Source organism: Fukomys damarensis, unplaced genomic scaffold (genome assembly GCF_012274545.1).
Source record: "Fukomys damarensis isolate Sample0158 unplaced genomic scaffold, DMR_v1.0_HiC HiC_scaffold_13, whole genome shotgun sequence".
In the NCBI taxonomy this organism is placed as follows: Eukaryota; Metazoa; Chordata; class Mammalia; order Rodentia; family Bathyergidae; genus Fukomys; species Fukomys damarensis.
Genome location: NW_022900925.1, coordinates 24,329,247 through 24,349,052, shown reverse-complemented (window position 1 = coordinate 24,349,052; position 19,806 = coordinate 24,329,247). Strand labels below are relative to the sequence as shown.

Sequence of the window (19,806 nt, the reverse complement as noted above, 5' to 3'; positions counted from 1 at the left end):
GTCCCTGGGACTGAGGCTGGTTCAGGCTTTGGTCTACTCGGTCTTCTCCAAACCCGAGGCTCTGAGCTCCCCCAGGGCAGGAAGGATTGGCTTCTGCAGCAGGGCTAGGCACATGTGGAAGCCCTCCCCAGACAGTGGTGAATAGGCCAGCCACGTCCCACCTTACTCAGCTGGGGGAGGCTGGGGTGAGAAAAGCCAGGTGGAAAGGTCGGAATCCAGGCTTACCCAGTGCAGGATTATCGGCAGCATAATGCAAATGTCCATAAGGGACAACTGGGGTAATTCTGAATTTATTTTATGGATTTGGTTACCAACCCAGAGATGGGGCTGTAATTTGTTCCAAGTAGGATAACTGGTAGAGGAGGCCAGTGTCAGAGTCTTGCTAACGTGAAAGGGTAGGGGAGAATCACTTTTTTCCCTAAAATAATTGAAATTCCAGCAGTGCAGGGAACAGCCAGAAAACACAGTTCCCAAATATTCCCAGCCTGTCCTGAGGCAGGTACAGATGGAATGCAACCATGCCCTGCTTTATAAGTCTTGAGGACCCTCAGGATTTACTGGTTATACCTACTGAGTGCTACTGAACCAGGATTGATCCCGGTCCAATCCTGGGTCAGCCGTGGGCTCATACACCATGTAACTGGTTCAGAGAAGACCAGGCATTGATAGTATACTGTCAGCATTAACCTATGAGGGAAGTGAAAACCACCAGAAGTTCCTCAAAATGTTAATCACAGAGTTATCATGTGGTCCACAAATCTTATCCTAGACACATACTTAAGAGAAGTTACAATGTATGTGCAGGCAAAAGCTTTTAGGTGAATGTTCATAACAGTATAGTTTGCAAAATCCAAAAGGTAGAAACAACCCAAATGTCCATCCACAGGTGAGTGGATAAATAGAATGTGATATACCCAAATAAAAGAATATTATTCAGCCATAAAAAGGGAGGAAGCTGGGTATGGTGGCACACTCCTGTAATACCACTACTCTGGGAGGTTGAGGCAGGACAATTGAAAGTTTGAGCCCAGCCTGGGCAACTTAGCAACTTGGTGGCACACTTTCTCAGAATACAAAAATAAGAAAAATGGCTGAAGATGCAGCTCAGTGCAAAGGCCCTGGGCTCAATCCCTAGTACTACAAAGTAAATGAATCAATAAAGCTGGGTGTGGTGGTGCACATCTGTACTACCAGCTCTTGGGAGGCTGAAGCAGGAGGATTGCCACAAATTCAGCCTGGACTACATAGTACATACATATGTACATGCATACACAGTATGTACATGCACTGCACAGCAAGACCCTGTCCAAAAAAAAAAGGAAAGAAAAAAAGAGAGAAATTCTGATACATGCTACATCATGAATAAATGTTGAAAATGCTATACTAAATGTTACACTAAAAATCAATCATGAAAACCAGGTGTGGTGGCATAGGCCTATAATCCCAGAACTCTGAGAGTCTGAAGCAGGAAGTTTGCAAGTTCGAGCTCAGCTTGCCTAATTTAATGACTGTTTAAAAAAAAATTTAGAAGAAATTCTGCCCCGACCGTAAAACAAATGAAATGCTGAAATCAAGGCGGAAGTTCTTCCCACAAAGCTGTGTGATGTCAGTTGCCAGACACCTCAGGGTGGCTCTAACCACCTTCCCTACCTCACAGCCTCTCACCATCTTTAGCATGTCACTGGCACCCAGGGAGACTGCTCTTCTTACTTCATCACATTTATTCAGTCCTTTCGGACTTCTGGTAGGGGTAGGTGACAAAGCAGCAAGTGCTTGTTTCTAAAGAGAAATAAAATCAGATTTATTTTTAGCATATTTGAAAATTACATGCAAGCCTGAGTAAGTCTCTGGTCTTATAAAATAAAAAATTTTAAAGGATTGGGATATAGCTCAGTGCAAGGCCCCTGGGTTCAATCCCCAGTACAGAACGAGGAGGTGGGGGTGGAATATTTGAAGCTGAAATTTTTATTTAAAAAAAGAATTTCCAGGGAGATCAGATCATAAATGGTGCAGCAAAGGCTGACAGAAAAATACAATCTCTGCTAGACCTGAAATTGAGACATATGGGAAACAACTTAGCAAAGCGAATAAAGTAGAACTTGGGGACCAAGAAAGAGCCAACAGGAAAACTGGAAACCACAGAGACCTTAAAGAAACTGAAGGTTACCCAGAGGCGAGAAGAAAGCAGCCTGAAACACTCACCCTGGCTTCTGGGGAGGGGACCTGTTTCTGCACACAGCGTAAGCCCTGAGAGTGTTGGCAGACCCAGGAAAAAACAATGGACCAGCAGCACTGGCCCCAAGAAAAGCTCATGATATTGTAAGCTGCAAATACAGTGTACAATGTTACTCAAAAAGTGACTCCTGGGGCCAGGTGTGACGGCTCACACCTGTAATCCCAGCACTCAGGAGTCCAGGGCAGGAGGATTGCTGTGAGTTTGAGGCCAGCCCGAACTACTTAGTAAGATTCTGTCTCAAACAAAAAAGAAAGAAAGAAAGAGAAAGGAAAAGTGACTCCTAGAGGTTAAGGCCGGAAGATTGCTGAGTCTGAGGTTAGGAAGGGCTACATAGTGAGTTCCAGGCCTGCCTGAACTACATAGTGAGACTCCATCTCAAAAAAACCAAAATAAATAAACCAAAATAACCAAAAAATAGAGCTCAAAAACAAACTGTCAAAGCATCTGAAGAGATACAAACTAAGTTACATGAGCCATGAATGAACACTTTGGAAAATAATTAGAAAGTATGAAAAGAAAGCAAGCAGGGCCGGGTGTGGTGGCGCACACCTGTAATCCTAGCACTTGGGAGGCTGGGGCAGGAGGATCACTGTGAGTTCGAGACCAGCTTGGACTACATAGTGAGTTCCAGATCTGTCTCAACTACATAATGAGACCCTGTCTCAAACAACAACAACAAAAAAAGCCCAAGGGAAAGCATATATTTATCTGGGAGAGTAATCAAAAAGAAAAAAATTAAAATTCAGCACTGGAAAAAATAATACAATGACAAGACTCAACAAACATCTTACAACAACAACCCTCAATATTAATGGTTGTAACTCCCCATTCAAAAGACACAGACTGGTTGATGGGATCAAAACCAAAATGCAACCATACAAGAGACACAAGAGACAGCCTACAAGAGACACACCTCATCCAAAAGAAAGTACATAGACTGAAAATAAAGGGTGGAAAACAATACTCCATTCAACTGGAGTTGCTAACAAGTTGAAAACAAGCAGGAGTTGCTATCTTATTTTCAGACACCATAGACTTTAAGCCAAAAATAATAAGAAGAGACAGAGATGGTCATTACATAGTGGTAAAGGGAACAATTCAACAGGAAGAGAGAACAATTGTAAATATCTATTCACTGAATGTCAGCATACCCAACTTCATAAAACAAAATCTATTTGACTTAAAAGGACAGCTTGACACCAATACAATCATAGTGAAGAACTTAAATACCCCACTCTCACAATTACACAGGTCAACCAGGCTAAAAAAAAAAAAATCAACAAAGAAACATCAAAGTTAAACCATACCATTGAACCAATAGACTTAACAAATATCTACAGAGTGTTTCATCCAACAACAAGATACACATTTATCTCAACAGCATGCAATACTTTTTCCAAAACAGACCATATCTTAGGCCATACAAATACAAAAGAACTTAAATAATCTCCTGTATACTATTGGATCATAGTGGAATGAAGCTAGAAATCAATAGCAAAAGAAGCCATAGAAACTACACATGGAGACTAAGTAAGTAATCAATGGACCACAAAGAAATTGGAGGAGAAATAAAAAAGTTCCTAGATTCAAATAACAAGGAAAGCACGACATATCAAAACTTATAGGACATGTTCAAAGCAGTTCTAAGAGGGAAAGTTAGAACCCTAAATGCACACATAAAAAGAATGGAATGATGCCCACAAAAGAATGTCATGATACATCTTAAGGTCCTAGAAAGACAAGAACAATCCAAATCTGAAACTGATAGAAGGAAAGAAATTACAATGACCAGAGTGGAAATTGAGACTAAAAAATACAAAGGGTCAATACATGAAAGTGCTGGTTCTTTGAAAGGATAGGGAGAGGATCTAGGGATGGGGACATATGGGAAGCAAAGGGAAAGTTAAAGGATCAAGACGTGATAGGGATGTGTGTTACAGTTGAATGGGCCAATCATAGGTTTTTGCGTACTCCAAGGAAAGAATTGCCAAGTGTACACCCAGTAGTAAGTAGTAACCGGCTACATTTATTAAAGATCATGGGAAATTATGTTCAGGGCCAGTCCGTGCCAACAAAGGTGTAACACAGACCAAGAAAGGCACTGGGGCGACAGAAAAGCACTGCACACTGGTCCAAGGTAGCAGCAGCAACAGGAAAAAGAAAGGTCAGTAACTCAGGCTTTCAGAATTAAAGGCCAGGGGCCCGGGGATTTAGCTCAGTGGTTCTGCCGCCTGTTTCAAATTAAAGGCCAGCCACTGCTGCCTCAGATGTCTCCCCTTGAATCTCCCATGACACCAGCACAAATGCTTCCCACCTGTGCTCTCACCTAGGGCATCGGTGATCTCCTAGGCTTTTGTTATTTTATTTTCTACCTCTCAGGGTAATGGAAGCAGGGACAACCATTGGGCGCTGTTTAGAGCTAAGTGGAAGGAAGCAATGAGACTCACTCAGCTCCTTTGTTTCTGACTGTACTGTATATAACACTTTCCCCCATGATGAATGTATTTGCTATGAATTGCAGACACACACTAATAAAAAATTGAGAAGAATGGGCAGACACAGTTTTCATGGATGCCATATCTCAGCCCACCTGACAGTAGACCAGCTTTTGGTGTTCAACCCTTTTTCCTGTGTTACCAGAGTCCTGGGCCTCAGGCAGCCTGACTTGAGGGAGTTCCAAAAAATTAGTTCTAGCCACTCACCCCATAAATCAGATGGAAAAAGTAATGGCGAAAATCAGGAAAGAAGTTTAATCAATAAAGCTGTATGAGGAAGACAAAGGGGTCAGGCATTCCAGCCTTGTCTTCAGGGATACTGACATTGTAGTAATTTAGCTTCATCATCATGAGAATGCAGTCAGAGCAGCCTAACATAGGCAGATAAAAGAATGAATTGAAACAGCCATTTAATCAAGCATCCAGGTAAGCTTACAAATGTAAAAGAAACACAAGGCCAGCTGTGGTGGTGCACACCTGTAATCCCATAACTCAGGAGGCTGAGGCAGGAAGATCACCATTTGAGTCCAGCCTGGGGTACAAAGTAAATTCAAGGCAACAAAGCAAGACCCTGTCTCAAAAAACAAAACAAAACAAACAAACAAACACAAGAAGAAAGGATATTGGGATGGGAATAGAGAGGTAAGGATTCATCCTTTCAGAAAGAAAACTCTTATCCAAGATACCTAAATTAGTAAACAGCGTTAACAGCTCCTCCAACCTAGACTTTACTGGACTCAAGAAAATGCTGAAGTTGCAAAATAACTGGTTTCTTTAATTCTTTTGTATTCATCTCCTTTAAAATAAGCCTCCCCTGCCCAGTGCTCTCCCTATCTATAATAGGGCCAAGAAAAAGAATGCACACTGGGCTCTTTCCCTCTTGGAAGGTATCCACCAAGAGTTTCTCCTTCTTGTTATTTCTAATAACTATTCCCCTAAATCCCTTCTTTTCCTCAAATTTATTCTCAATATAGCGATCTGGGCACAACAGACACATACTGCCACCCACCATGGTGTGGAAAGGAGGAACACTGCGAGTTCGAGGCCAGCCTGAACTACACAGGGAGACCCTGTCTCAAAATAACCAGAAACAAAATAAAACAACAAGAAGCTGCGCCATGTTGTGACCCCCAAATAAGCCATTTTTTTCTTTTTAAAGTAGCCTGCTTCAGGAATTCCATTATAGTACAGAAAAATGGGCTAACGGGTTTGGCGATGGTTACAAAACTCTGAATATACTAAAAGCCATTTAATTGTACACTTCAAATGGAGGAATGATGGGATATATGAATTGTATCTCAATAAAGCTGTTTTTAAAAGGTAGTCACTATTTTTGCTGTAAGAGGAGTGCATAGTATTTGGTATTTTACAGGAGGTAGTGTAGTGATTTTGTTTTTGTTTGTGTTTAGACAAAATTATGAAGTGGCTTTGCTTTGACTCATCTTACAATTGGCCTCACAGCAACCTTATCTGAGGTTGGCCTGTCGTGAGACTGTTTATGTCTAGCCGGAGAACAAAATGACATTTTTGTGAGTGTCAGACCTGTCCGTGCCCACACTGAGGCCTAGCTGTGGAGTCACATTGGTGCTGGATGCCAAGAGCTACTGTACTCTCTCAGCTGACACTGGGAAGCTGGGCCAGCTGGGGGGCGGGGAGCACAGGAATGTGAGTAAACACACTCGGAAAGTCCTAACAAGCTCTGGTCCCATCCCCCTGCTGGTGTGAGCCCAGCACCCTAGGGGGGTGGGGGAGGGCGTGGGCAGGAAGAGACCCCTGAGCCTGCAGGGAAGGAACTTTTTGTGCCTCTATGGCTATTTAAAAGCTATTTGAAGGTAGAAAATACCTCACTCACACGCCAAGGAGGCTTCATCACACTCCACTGACCTCCACTCCTCTCCCCTTGTTCTGACCCTCAGTGTTTAGAGAGGCTGTGGAGTGTGAAGGAGGGGAGCAGAGAAGAGCTGCAACCTTTCTGGGCTCTGCCAGGAAGGGAATTTTCGTGTTTTGTTTTGTTTTGTTTTTGAGACAGGGTCTCACTATGTAGTTGAGACTGACCTGGAACTCACTATGTAGCCCCGGCTGGTCTCGAACTCACAGCGATCCTCCTGCCTCAGTGCTGGGATTACCACTACGCCTGGCAGGAAGGGAATTTTCTACCTTTCCTCTCCATGTGAGACTCAAGGCTGATTAAGCCTCCTCAGCAGGTGCAACCCTTGCTGTGGACTGGTCAGGTGTGGGGAGCAGTGGCGGGGGCAGCCTGTGATGGGAGATTAGGGCTGCGGCAAACTGAACAACTAACTGGGTTCATGTGTCAATGATTATAAAAGCCTAGAGGCTATGCACTGTGGAACACGGGACTCATCCACTCCAAGGCTCCTGAGCAATTGAAAAGTGAGGGATTCAATTCCTCCTTTGAATCTGGTGCTGTTTGCAGGACCAATCAGAAGACGTCCTTTTCAATCCTTCCCTTCTACGTGGGCCCATCCCATCAAAAGGTGCTGTCCTCCTCCTTCACTGACACCGTGGGAAGCCCCGCCGGTTTTGTGACAGGACAGTTTAAAGCTGCCGAGACACAAGTGAGTTTTTGATGGGACAAATGTTCTAATGTCTTATTTGCATGAGCAGAGAAGCCAACCCAGGGATTTTGGTTCCAAAGTCCCCCTTTCCTTTACTCTGGGGGCTGCTGTGAGCCTGGCCTGCACTCACCCTGTGGAGTGTATCTCCTTTCCACCTTCAATAAATGTATGCCTGGGCTGCTTGCCTTTTCCGTGAGTCTTGTCCAGTCCTCTGTTCAATACACTGGGAACCCGGAAAGAAGCCCCAGGGGATCCTCTGTCTGGTAATAAGCCGACTCCCTCCCCACAGGGCTCTGGAGGTGAGCACCAGCCCTGTCCCCGCCTCAGCCTTCTAGCCTGTAGCCCAGAGGCAGCTGAGCCCCATCATGAAGAATCAGGTGACCCATTATGGGACTGTGACCTCCTCTATACGATTGGGGTCTGATACCCACAGCCAGTAATCCCAGCAGACAGGTTCCCCTCGGGCTCCATGCCCCTCTCCACCTCATCTCCAGGCTGCAGCCCTACCAGCTGCTCTTGCACACCTTCCTCTCTCTGCCTCTCACTCTGCCCCCTAGGCTTGGGTCACCTTTCTCGCCTTCTTTGGTTGCCTTGGAAGACCTCTCAGTCCTTGCCTTCTTCATACAGGCCTCCCTGATCTCCCATCCCCTGGCTGGGTCATTGGGTGCCCGCTGGGCTCCTATAATATCTGGCTGTGATACCATCAAATAATACAGTGGATAATTCACAGCTGGGTGATGTGGTTGGTGTTTATTGAGCCCTTGCTCACCACCTGACCCTGTGCTCATCTCACTGAGTCTTTTTTTTTTTTTTGGTACCGGGGATTGAACTCGGGTCCTTGCGCTTGCTAGGCAGGCCACCAAACCGCTGAGCTAAATCCCCGGCCCAATCTCACTGAGTCTTAAGGAAGTTAAACTCAGAGTTCAAAATAAACATCTGCCCTTTCTCTGATCCTGCTGAGATAACAGAAAGCTGGCCAGACAGCAGGAAACGCTTTTCTCCCAGGCACAGGCAGCATCAGTAAGAATTGTCACTGGCCAGGCTCTGAGGAGGGGACTGAAGCCGTGATGAGGAAACTAACCCACCCCACCCGAAGAATGGGATTGCAGCTTTGCTGACTCCCGTCCTAGAAAAAAACTTCTTCAGGATGCAGAAGGGTACTAGCCCATATTATAGGTATAAGCCTAGTTTGTCTGTTTGCTTGTTTGTTTGTTTTTGGTACCAGGGATCAAACTCCAGTCCTTGTGCTTTCGTGGCAGCAGCAGAACCACTGAGCTAAATCCCTGGCCCCCAGTATTTTGTTTTTAAAGACAGGTTTTTTGTTTGTTTGTTTTTTTGTTTGTTTTTGCAGAACCAGGAATTGAACTCAGGACCTTGCGCTTGCCAGGCAGGCATGGTGCCACTGAGCTACATCCCCAGCCCAAGACGGACAATTTAAACATTGTTTGGATTCTCTCAACCTGTTCTTTTATCTTAGGCTCAGGCTCCTGCTCTTTACTTTCTCGATTAAGCCAATTTATGGATGTCCAGTATTCTGAGGGATTTTGGGTAGCATGGGTCGGGAGAGAAGAGTCTAGATGTAGCCAAGGGAATGCTATATGGATCACCTAGGGTAATTTCACTGGGTCCTGGAGTCGCCGTCGTCTTAAATGTACAAATTTTAGTTCTGATTTCTTTATCTCCTTCTACTTATCTTTTATTCTTATCTCAATATGAAATTAATTTTCTTTTCTCTCTCTCTCTCTCTCTCTCTCTCTCTCTCTCTCTCTCTCTCCCTCTCTCCCTCTCTCCCTCTCCCCCTCTCCCTCTCCCTCTCACCTATATTCTAGTCTGGGCCTGGTGGTACATGCCTGTAATACCAGCACTTGGGAGGCTGAGGCAGGAGAATCATGATGAGTTCAAATTCAAGACCAGCTTGGGCTACATAGTGAGACCTAGTCTAAAAAAAATAAAAATAAAAAAACTAAGTAAATAAAACCTGTAGTCTAAGTCTTCTTTTTTCCCCTCTCTAACTTATTGGAAGACTTTTCTCAATATTATTATCTTCCAACCCTATTGAATTTTTTATTTGTTTGTTTTTTGAGACAGGGTCTCCCTATGTAGTTCAGGTTGGCCTTGAACTCACTGTGTAGCCCAGGCTGGCCTGGAACTCATAGAAATCTTCTTCCTCAGCTTCCTGAGTGCTGGGATTACACCATGCCCAGGTCCTATGGAATTTTTATTAGAAAACTCAACTACTAAAAGTTCTTTTTTCTGAATACTGTAGTTGTCCTTCCTTCCTACCATCCATCTTTCCTTCCTTCCTTCTTTCCTCTCTCTCTCTCTCTCTCTCTCTCTCTCTCTCTGGCTGTACTAACTATTGAATCCAGGGCCTTTGCAACAATGACACCAATCCTTCTTTGTTTTTCTCTTTTTAGACAGGGTCTTGCTAGGTTGTCAGATTGCCCAGGCTGTTCTCAAATTTGTGATCTTCCTGCCTCAGCTCCCCAGAGAGATAGAGTTAGAGGTGTGAAGCACCACACCTGGCTTACCTTGCTTTTAAATATAAGTATAGTATCTTCTCTCATCCCTGAGGATGTTAATTCCTGTTTTTTAAATTTTGTCTTCTGCACCTAGTACTGATGCTCTTTCATGATCTTCCTCCTGACAACATCTACTGAGGTATTTGTTTTGTTTACTTATTTCTTTTTTTTTAGGTGGGGGGTCTCACCATGTTTCCCAGACTCATCTCAAACTGGGCTTGTGACTCTCCCACCTCAGCCTCCCAAATAGCTGGCAATACAGGTTTACCTAACTGCACCTGGCCGTCTATTGAAGTTTTTGTTTTTCTTTACAGAGGCTCATGGAAAAGTCAATGATCTTTGAGTACCTATGCATGTTTCAAAGAAAAGCATTAAAAAGCTGTTCAGAAATTTCCATCAGAAAGAGCTGCTCCTAAGAGAGACAGGACCAGAAAGTAGACTCAAAAATAGTTCTTGGTCTCCAAGTATGCCATGATCCTTTGTGAGACCTTTCTGGCTGTTCTAGAAGAAGGGGCAGAAAATCAGATAGTATGTTTGTTAGTTTTTCATCAATATAACAGATGAGGTACTAAGAATGAAAATGGGTTCATTTGGGCTCACAGTTTTGGAGGGTTTAGTCCATGATCCACTACCTCCCAAGAGGGCCAAGCTGGGGACCAATCCTTTGACACATGGCTTTTGGGGAACATTCCATATCTAAAATGCAGCAGATGGGAGCCCTGGGCATATGCACGGGGGGGGGTTGCTATACCTCTGTGCACTGCCCAGGATGATGCTCCCCAACCTTGCCTCATGTTATCCCAACCATGACATTCTTCTGGTTCACATAGACATCTAATTACTAAAATTGGCAGAATTCTTGCCACCCTAGGCTTTGGGAAAAGTCTCCCATCGACCCCCTGCAGTGGCCCTTTGTTTTTTTCCCATGTTCCAGGCCTGCTAGACATGTTTGGGTTCACATTCTTCCCCAATATCTTGTCACAGCTGAGGATCAGCTATTGTAATGAGGACATGAAGCAGCCCTTTGTGGCTTGAAACTTAAGGGCCCAGAAGTGTGTGGGCAGCTAAAGCCTAATGTCTATACTTCCTCCAGACCCCAACTCTTCCCCAGGGAGGCTCAGTGAGCCTCCTTTTTGTCAGTGGATGCTATTCATGTCCTTGTCTTGGTTGCAAAGCCAGCCAAGAGGTCACATGTTGCTTCTCAGGCCACGAGTATCTCTTTCTTTCTTTCTTTTTTTTTTTTTTTTTTTAGTTTTTTTTTTTTTTTTTTTGTTTTGGTACCGGGGATTGAACTCAGGTCTTTGCGCTTGCAAGGCAGGCTACCAAACCGCTGAGCTAAATCCCCGGCCCCATGAGTCTCTTTCTGTTCCCCACCCTCACAGGATCTTGTTGTGGAGAGTGTAGAGTTTGCTAACTACCATGATGACCAGAGCAGTTTTGATCTGAACAAAGGAGCCCCATCAACACCAGCTCCTTGACCGATAAGGAAGAGAGCAGGAACAGGGATGAGGGCATTGCAGTGAGATGAATACTGTAAGTTAGTCATTGGTCTTTCTCTGGAGCCTTGGTGCCTGAGCCATGCCCGGTCTGTCCTTCTGTTACCCCTTTTGTGTACCTCATTTGCTAGCACCTACTTTGTCTGCCTTCAGGGGTCACTAGGATGCCCAGAGTCACAGTAGTTTTTAATCTGTTACATGGAGGCCACAGTGTGAAGCCCATGAGTGAGGTAGGACGTGGTCCTGGGCACCATGGTGACCTCCATGCTCCTCTTTGGTGGATGTTTCTACCCCAGGGGCAGTATTCAGCTTCTTCATTGCTTCCCAACATCATTTCCATCACTAGTATGCTCAGCTCATCAACAACTGTGTCATTTACTCTTCAAATGCAAGACTGCAGACCCCAAATGCTGGAGGGGTGGCATCTAGAGAGGAGGGAGTGGTACCACTGCCAGACCAGTGTGGAGGAATTTCAAGGACTGTCCTCATGTCCCACATCCTGCCAGGGCTTGTTGGTGGGGAGACCTGATTTCCTGGAAAGCAAGTGGACCTTCCAGTGGGGAGACCTGATTTCCTTGACAGTGAGTGGGCTTCCTTCCCTGCACAACGGAAGACAGAGGATACGGCGATAGTGTGCAGCCCCCTATGGTTTCCAGAACTGAGGGCAGGAATTGAGTTCCAGCTTTTCCTAGCTACCTGACCTCCGGACAAGCACTGGCCCTCCCTGGCCCTCCTCAGGGAAGCTCGGACTGTGAGGCCATTTCAGTTTAATCTTGATGAGGCAGATGATCACCTCGGCGGATTATTAGCCTGTGTGGATGGGGCCTGAGGTCCTCGGTATTGGCGTTGGGAATGGTGGCTGCAGAAGAAGGCCGCCCAGCCCAGGACGCTTCAGCACCGTGGGCTGGACAGCGCCTTCCGGGCAGTTGTTCCCACCCTGAAATTGTCGCTGTGGGGAGGGGACGGTGTTGCCAAGGCGGGACTTGAGCACAGTCGAGAGGATTGCTGGGTGTCTGGCCGGAGAAAGTAGGGAGGATTTGGAGACGGCAGAGATCTATGGTTTGGATGGGCGAGTGCACGTGGCCAGGAACCCTGAACCGGTTGAGATTGCCTCGTGGTCGGGATGAGGCGCCGGGTTCCAGGGGAGCGCGGCTTGGTCTGCACTGCTCATCTGTGGAAACTGGCCCCTCTTGGCTGCACCCACCCATCTGGCTGGCCTCGTCTCCTGCAGTCCACACAACCAGGCTCCCGGACCCCAGACATCCTGGGCTGGCTCTTCTTGGCTAGGGGCTCGCCCTGTGCTGCGCTCCTTTGGTCCAAAGGTCACAGGGAGACCCCTGGTCTGCATCCTGCTTGGTCCCCACCCGGAGGCCCCAGGGCTGCTCAGTTTCATGCACAGGGAATAAATCAGCTCTGTACTAATTTATTGGGGTTGCCTTGCCCTCCTTCAGCAAGGACTCCTGATCTGGAAAGCAGAGCTGAGCTGAAAGGTGGTTCCTGCTAGGATGCACAAGTCCTTTGACCCAGACTGTAGCTCTGATCTGGGTTAAGATGATGTTTTCTGCCAGAGCCAGGTTAGGTGAAAGGTGTGGGTAGGAAGATCCCTACTGTCTGCCCAGATCTTCCAGGCTGCCCAGGAGCTGACCTTTCTTCCCAAGCAAATACCAAATATGTGGCCCAGCGGGGTTGCAAATCACACCAAGCCACGTGGAGAGGCAGGGGAGGCATGCATAAGCATAAGGTGAGACCTGAAGCTTTGGTGGGAAACTTCTTTCAATCTCAAGGAAACCTGAGAGAAAACCACTGGCTGTCACTCCTGATCTTAGCCTCGGTCTGGCCTCTGCTATGGGTGGGTGGGCCCTAAATAAGTGATCTTTCCACTTCCCATCTTCAGTCAAGGTGGTCAAGTTATACAACAATCAGCTGAATTAGACCCTCTTAAAAAGCTCTCAAGGTTGAAAAAAAAAACACCTGACATTATTATAGACAGCTAAATTGAATAGAAATTAATATGCAGTCAGAGTGGAAGTCAGCAGGGAAGAAGAGATACACAAAGATTGTGGCTGGAGACGAATCTGAAAAGAACCAGGCCCAGTATGGAGTCACAATAGCCAGGCCTGCAGGCCACCCTAGAGATAAACAGCAACCTGAGTTTGGACTGTAATGAGCACCAGCTGGCCTAGAGGCCCAGCTATGCCCCAGACCCATAGGTGGGTGATCAGAACAGCCAGGCCCTTTTTCTCTTCTCTTTCCAGAGATGCTTCTGTTCCTTCCATGTATCCTACGTGACCTGTTTCCCTATTGGATCAATATTACCTAAGCTGCTGTACTTGTGATCCTACAGGGTGATTGCTGTTTGACACACGTTGCACCCACATTATGACTGCTGTGCCTCAGTGGCCACTCACTTCGGACCCCTCCTGAAAATCCAGGAGCTATTCTCCTTGTCACTTCCAATACTGTTCTCCTAACTTCTCCTTTTGGTTCATGGCTTCATTCCTGGATGCTGTAAGTCCACGAACTCAGCACATCTGACGTCTAACAGGTTGGAGGTTTTTTTTTCATAACCTAATCACAACAAATTTAAAGATCTAAATGTCTTTTTTTTTTTTTTTGAGACAGGGTCTTACTATGTAGTTGAGACTGACTGGAACTCACTATGTAGCCCAGGCTGGTCTTGAACTCAGTGATCCTCCTAGCTTGGCCTCCTGAGTGCTGGGATTACAAGCGTGTGTCACCATGCCCAGCTTAAAGATCTAAATGTCTTTTTATTAGTAATTCATGAATTGATAGCACCTCAGCTAAAGATATAGAAACCAGGTGTGTTGTAATTACAGCTATTCAGCAGGCTGATGCAGGAGGATCTGAAGCTTGATCCTACCCTGGGCAATGTGGCGAGACCCTGCCTGCTCCAAAAAAAAGAGCTGGTTGTGGTGGAGCATGCCTGTAAATTCCAGCCCTTGGGAGGCTGAGGCAGGACTGCTGCTAGTTTGAAGCCAGCCTGAGCTACACAGTGAGTTCAAATTCAGCCTGAACTACAAAGTGAGATCCTGTCTCAAAAAACCAAAACAAAAACAAAGAGCCTGGAAGCCAAGTAGGAAGAGAATGAAGTGACTTCATTTTGAGCCAGGCAGTGGGAATTTGTAGAATGATAAGAGCTACTGAAGTGCTTCTCTCCCCATGCCCTCCTATGATGGTTTATAGCTAGGTATTTCCCAGGGGCCCCCACACACCTAGTAGGGCATTCGGAAGGTGACTGGGTTGTAGGGTCTTCTAGCTGGCTTGTTGTTAGGATGCTGGTTCAGAGAAATGGGCTGCCGGGGTGTGGCCTCTCTCCCCACTCATCACTTGATGCTGTGGTGCCTCCTCTGCCATGCCCCTCGGAGCAGGTCCTGCCATGGAGCCCACATAAACCTCTCTTTCCTTCAGTTGTGGGTGGTGGGTATTATTATCATCAAGAAAAGTGACCAGAAACTTCCCTTCACACTTCCCAAGGTAGCCTAGATGTGTGGAAGCCTGCTTATCGTCATCCACGTAGGCCAGGGCTGCGGGCTAGAGTTCAGAGATGAATAAAACACGGTCCTGCCCTTGTGGCTCTGGATTTATTTGGGGGAAACAGAGGCAGCGAGAAGGGGAGAGGTTGAGACGTATGCAAGATGCGTGGGTGAAGGGCCAGGGATTTAGCTCAGCGGTTCGGTGGCCTGCCTTGCAAGCGCAAGGACCTGAGTTCAATCCCCGGTACCAAAAAAAAAAAAAAAAAAAATGGGTGGTGCTGGGGAGGTAGAATCAGGGAAGGTTTCCTGGAGGAAGACTGCGCTGAAATTATCTGGTGAAAGCATCATGAAAGACAGAAATGGTCTACACAGGTCCAGAGGGGCAAACAGTGGCCGATCCGTGTTCTGATGTAGAGGAGCACAGGGGGTGTGAAGTAAGGCTGTACATGAGCAGCTGGGTCAGGTCAGTGCCCTGGACTTTAATTTCCAGGCAGATGGGAGGGCCTGCAAGGTAAGGACAGAGGCTTCAGAGTGAGTGAGACAGGACCAAGGCGGGCAGCTGCTAAGGAGTCGGGGGCCAGAGAGAAGCCAGAGATATGAGCACAGTCCCAAAGTGTGTAGGGGAATTGGTCAGACCACTACTGGACTGGTTTACTGTTATTTGGGGAATAAGCACAAGAAGAAAAAGTCTGCACATTTTCAGTACTTTTTTTTTTGGAGACAGAGTCTCACTATGTAGTATAAGCTTAGATTTGAAAACATTATATAGCCCAGGCTGGCTTTGAACTCACAGCGATCCTCCTACCTCAGCCTCCTGAGTGCTGGGATCACAGATATGCACCACCACAGCAGCCCAGAACAGTCATTTTGTTTCTAGTATTGGTAATTGAACCTGGGGCCTTTTGTGTACCGGGCAAATGGTTTACCTCTGAGCTACCTTCCCAGCCCTGGTGCACATGAATATTTTGAATGATATAAAAAATAATCAAGCCTCGGGCAAGGCTAGTTGTGATGAACTAACTATAATATTTGTACCTATAATTTATGGAAACATTCATAGTTTTTACAATATAGCTCAGACTAAACCACTGCCTTTTGGTCTGTTTTCCTGAAATGGGCAGAGCAAAAATTTGTAAACTTTAACTGTCTTAACTTTATAAACTACATCCTCTCATTAGCTATATGCAAAATATTACTGTTATGATGATTAGTGAACTATATTAGTGTTAAGCACTATTGATACCTGTCTCTCCCTTTAAAAAAATTAAATCTCATGACAGCCACTCTCAGCTGCCAGCATAATTGAGGCAAGCACAGGAGACCTGGGAGTAGGTCCCTGCCCCAGCTAGTGGTAGAGTCAGATATAATTTAGCATAAAATGCGGGGAGTTGTGGATCGGTAATAAGCAAATAGAGCCCCAAGAAATGTGCTTAATTTTGCCCGGCAGCAAACATTGCAGAAAGTTTCCCTGAAATAAATAAAACTCAACCAAGACTTTGATGCAAGAGCAGGAATCTGCTAATTCAACTGGGAGTCAAAGGATCCCAGGAAGAAGAAATAGGCTGTGAGGAGACAAGGCTGTGAAAACCTGGCCTGTCTGAGGGGTCTGACAGGAGGGCAGGGCAGCTCAGAGTGTGCTCGGTGTGAAGTGCTGAGGTGGTTGATAACGCTTAAAAATCACATTTTGGGACTGGGAGTGGGGTTCAGTGTAGAGTGTCTGCCTAGCATGCCCAAGCTCCAGGGTTTGGATTCCCAGTAGTGTGTAAATAACTAAATAAATAAGTAAACCCACCCCCACATTCTGTACAGCAGATTAGATTTAACTTTCGGGCTGGTACAGCAAATAAATGCAAAGCAAACATTTAGATTATTTACATTTTGTAGTACAACGCTAGGCTCTTTTTATTACTATCCAAGAAATCAGCTACTGATGAGTTATCTTCAAGGAGTAATGTCCTAAACAAAAGATATGAAATGAAAAGAAAAACTGTGTTGATCTAGATGATGTGATGCTCAGCACTGAAAAAAAAGCAAGCAGTCAAACTGTGGGGAAACACAGGGAAAGAACTCCTGTTACTAGGTGAGAGAAGGCAATCTGAAGAGTCTGCGTTCTGTATGGTTCCAACTCAGAGATATTCTGGAAAAGACAAAACTGGAAAACATCAGAAAGACCAGGGGATGCCAAAAGTAGACAGAGAAGAAGGAACACGTAGAATATAGAGATTTTTAGGGCAATGGAACATTCTTCACGCTAGTATAACAGTAGACACATGACACTGTACAGTTGTGCCAGCCTAGAGAATGCAATACTAGGAATGAACCCTAATGTAAACTATGAACTTTGAGTGACAGTGATGTAACAATGAAAGCGACACATGTACCCACGTGTGCCACTGTGGTGAGAGGTGTTGCTGATACATGTGCCATACATGTGTGGAGAAGAGAGGCTGGGCAGCAGATCTCCAGTCCTTGTGAGTGCAAGGTCTCTGGGCACAATATGCATGTGATAGAGGTGGGGGTCTACAAAAAATGACTGACACTGATTTAACATGTGTTAAATATGTGGGGAACACCCCACCTTGGTGTTGGAGCTTGAATTTTATGATGCTTGTCCAGATCCATGCACCCTTCCAAGCCTCCAGCCCTGTGACGGGCCGGCCCGTGGCAGGTGCTCTGTAATAAGATGGCCAACAGAATGCCCTGGGCTGCAGCATGGGCAGAAATCACCAACACTGCCTGAAGCCCACCTGGAAGTCTCTCAAAGGACAGAAATGGCCCATCCCTTTGCTGTCGATCTTTAATGCCTCTTTGGTGGCACCAGAAGGGCTTCCTGCATGGCCTGTTACAGTGCACGACACACAGAGATTAAGGAAATCCCGGACAGATGGATGGACGGACAGGGTGACATCCACTACCATGGTAAACTCTGAGAAGCCCCCACAGCAGTGAGGTGACTCAGACCAACAGAAGCCTCCTGCCTGAGCCTCGCTCAGGTGAAGTGACGGCCCAGCCAGGCCCAGGAGGGACACCCAAAGCTGTGTCTGGGCGAGGCGCCTGCCAGCAGGGCCCATCACAAATTACTATCTACTTATAGTGTACACATACTGGTGAAAAATTATCTTGACATTTTTGGTCTGAAATTTTAATTTTCAATTTTTACTTTTTGTTTTGTTTTGTTTTCTGAGATGGGGTCTTGCTATGAAGTTCAGGTTGGTCTGGAATTTAGCATGTAGCTGGAGCTGACCTCCAGCTTATAGCAATCCTCCTGCCTCATCCTCCCAAATGCTGGGATTGCAACCACCACACCAGGCTCTAAACATTTTTGTTTTGATTTCATTTTTAAAGGATGAGAAAGGAGGCTTGGTATGTCAGATTGTCTTCCCTGTGCCTCTCTGAGCAGAGTTCCTGTGGGTCTCTGCCATATGGAGGTAGAGATGAGTTAGAAGTTTGTGGCCCATGTGGGCTCCACTCCTGCTCCACTGGGGATCTTTAGTCTTCCTGGAGGATTGAACTGGAAGCCCTGACTCCATGGATTTCTGTACAGCATAGCGGGTGTAAGGTGGGAGATCTGTGTAGATATGCAAGCTGGAGAAGGTCCATGCATTCAGGAAACAGTGGTGACCTCTGATGTCTGCGCTTTTGCAACAGTATGAGGACTGTGGGGAATGCAGTTCTTCTGTTCCCTTCGTAGTTTGGAAGTTCTCTCTGAAGCCTGACATAGGTCACACTGTCTTGTGTGGTGTTGGAGGATGGGTGTAATCTTGTGACTCTGCTAGAGCCTCGGATCACCCACTAGCATCCTTACTCACTTTAATATGTGAGCCATTCACTCTTCTATACCAGAGTGGAACTGGACCCAAGCAGCGAGATCTGAGTAGCAGTCCCTCCCAGCCACGCCTCTGAGCAGGGATGACGATGGAGACGTTAGAGCTGCAGAATGGAGCTCAGTAGGGCGCAAGCTAATCAACTTCAGCCTATACTAAGGGAAATTCCTGTGGCACAAGTGGGGAGATTAGGTCAACCTGTCCACCCCGTCAGGGGCACCTGGAAAGGTACAAGGCGGTGCACTGTGTTCTAGTTAGTAACCCAAAGGCCCCCGCAATACAGTTACACTTTCATCAGGCCAAACTGGAGCTCCAGCCCCCTGGGCTGTCCGGAGCCCTAGACTGGCACGCCCAGCTTTTCCGCAGCGGGCACTCCTGCCCCTAGGTTGCCACTCCCACTCTCTCAGCTGCATTCCCTTCCCACACCGCCCCCACCTGGCTTGGGCTGGCCCGGACCTGCAGCGCCCCCTGGCGCCAGCCTGGAATTCGCTCCAGGGACGTCTGCAGGCGAGCTTTGGGCTTAGCCTCGGCCAGTCTGAACGAGCTGGACAGCGTCTGCCGGGACGAAGCGCCGCAAACCCCCAATGCTACTGTACCTCGCCTCTCTCCAGATCCCCCCTCGTGGTGACGTGGTGACGCCAGGGAGTAGTGAGGTAGCCACTAAGACAGGACTGGTGGGGGGGGGCCAGAGAGCTAGGGTACTGCCATGGGTGGCCCCTTCAGTGTGGACGTGCAGTTGTAGGTCTGCACTCATCTTTGTCTTTCTTCTCTGAACCGGCCACTGCTTAGAGGCACTTAGCTCCGCTTCTTGGTGTTTCCCGTCACAACTGAGCTCATCTTCTTTCCTGGATGTCGGGGGGGGGCGGGGGGCGGCGGTCAGCGCAAACTTGGGACATCTAGGGCAGAGAGAGGGGCACCACAGAGGATGTGCGGGGGAGGGATTTCAGGAACTGTCTCTCTTTCGCTGAGAGCGTCACCTGTGGGGTGCTAGGTAGGGAGTCAAGGTGGTTGTCCGTGTCTCTGGAAATAGAGGGAAGGGAACTCTCCCTGGCCTCTGCCTTTGCACACAAGTCAGACAACAAATCTGGAGCGGGCAGTGGCCACGTCCTCCATAGTGGGAGAATTTCTACCGGTGCCACAGAGGGCACAGGATTCAAGTGGGG

General features: G+C 46.7%; 1 protein-coding gene across 2 annotated transcripts in view; it reads left to right on the top strand.

Annotated features, from left to right (window-relative positions):
• The first annotated feature begins 19,139 nt into the window (after positions 1-19,139).
• Positions 19,140-19,806, top strand: part of Znhit3 (zinc finger HIT-type containing 3) — a 12,689-nt gene continuing 12,022 nt past the window's right edge. Inside the window, exon 1 of one of the 2 annotated variants that reach the window (XM_010626781.3) lies at positions 19,140-19,296. The gene's annotated coding sequence lies outside the window, so the exon portion shown is untranslated. The remainder of the gene's footprint in view (positions 19,297-19,806) is intronic. The other variant, XM_033762921.1, reaches the window with a different exon arrangement.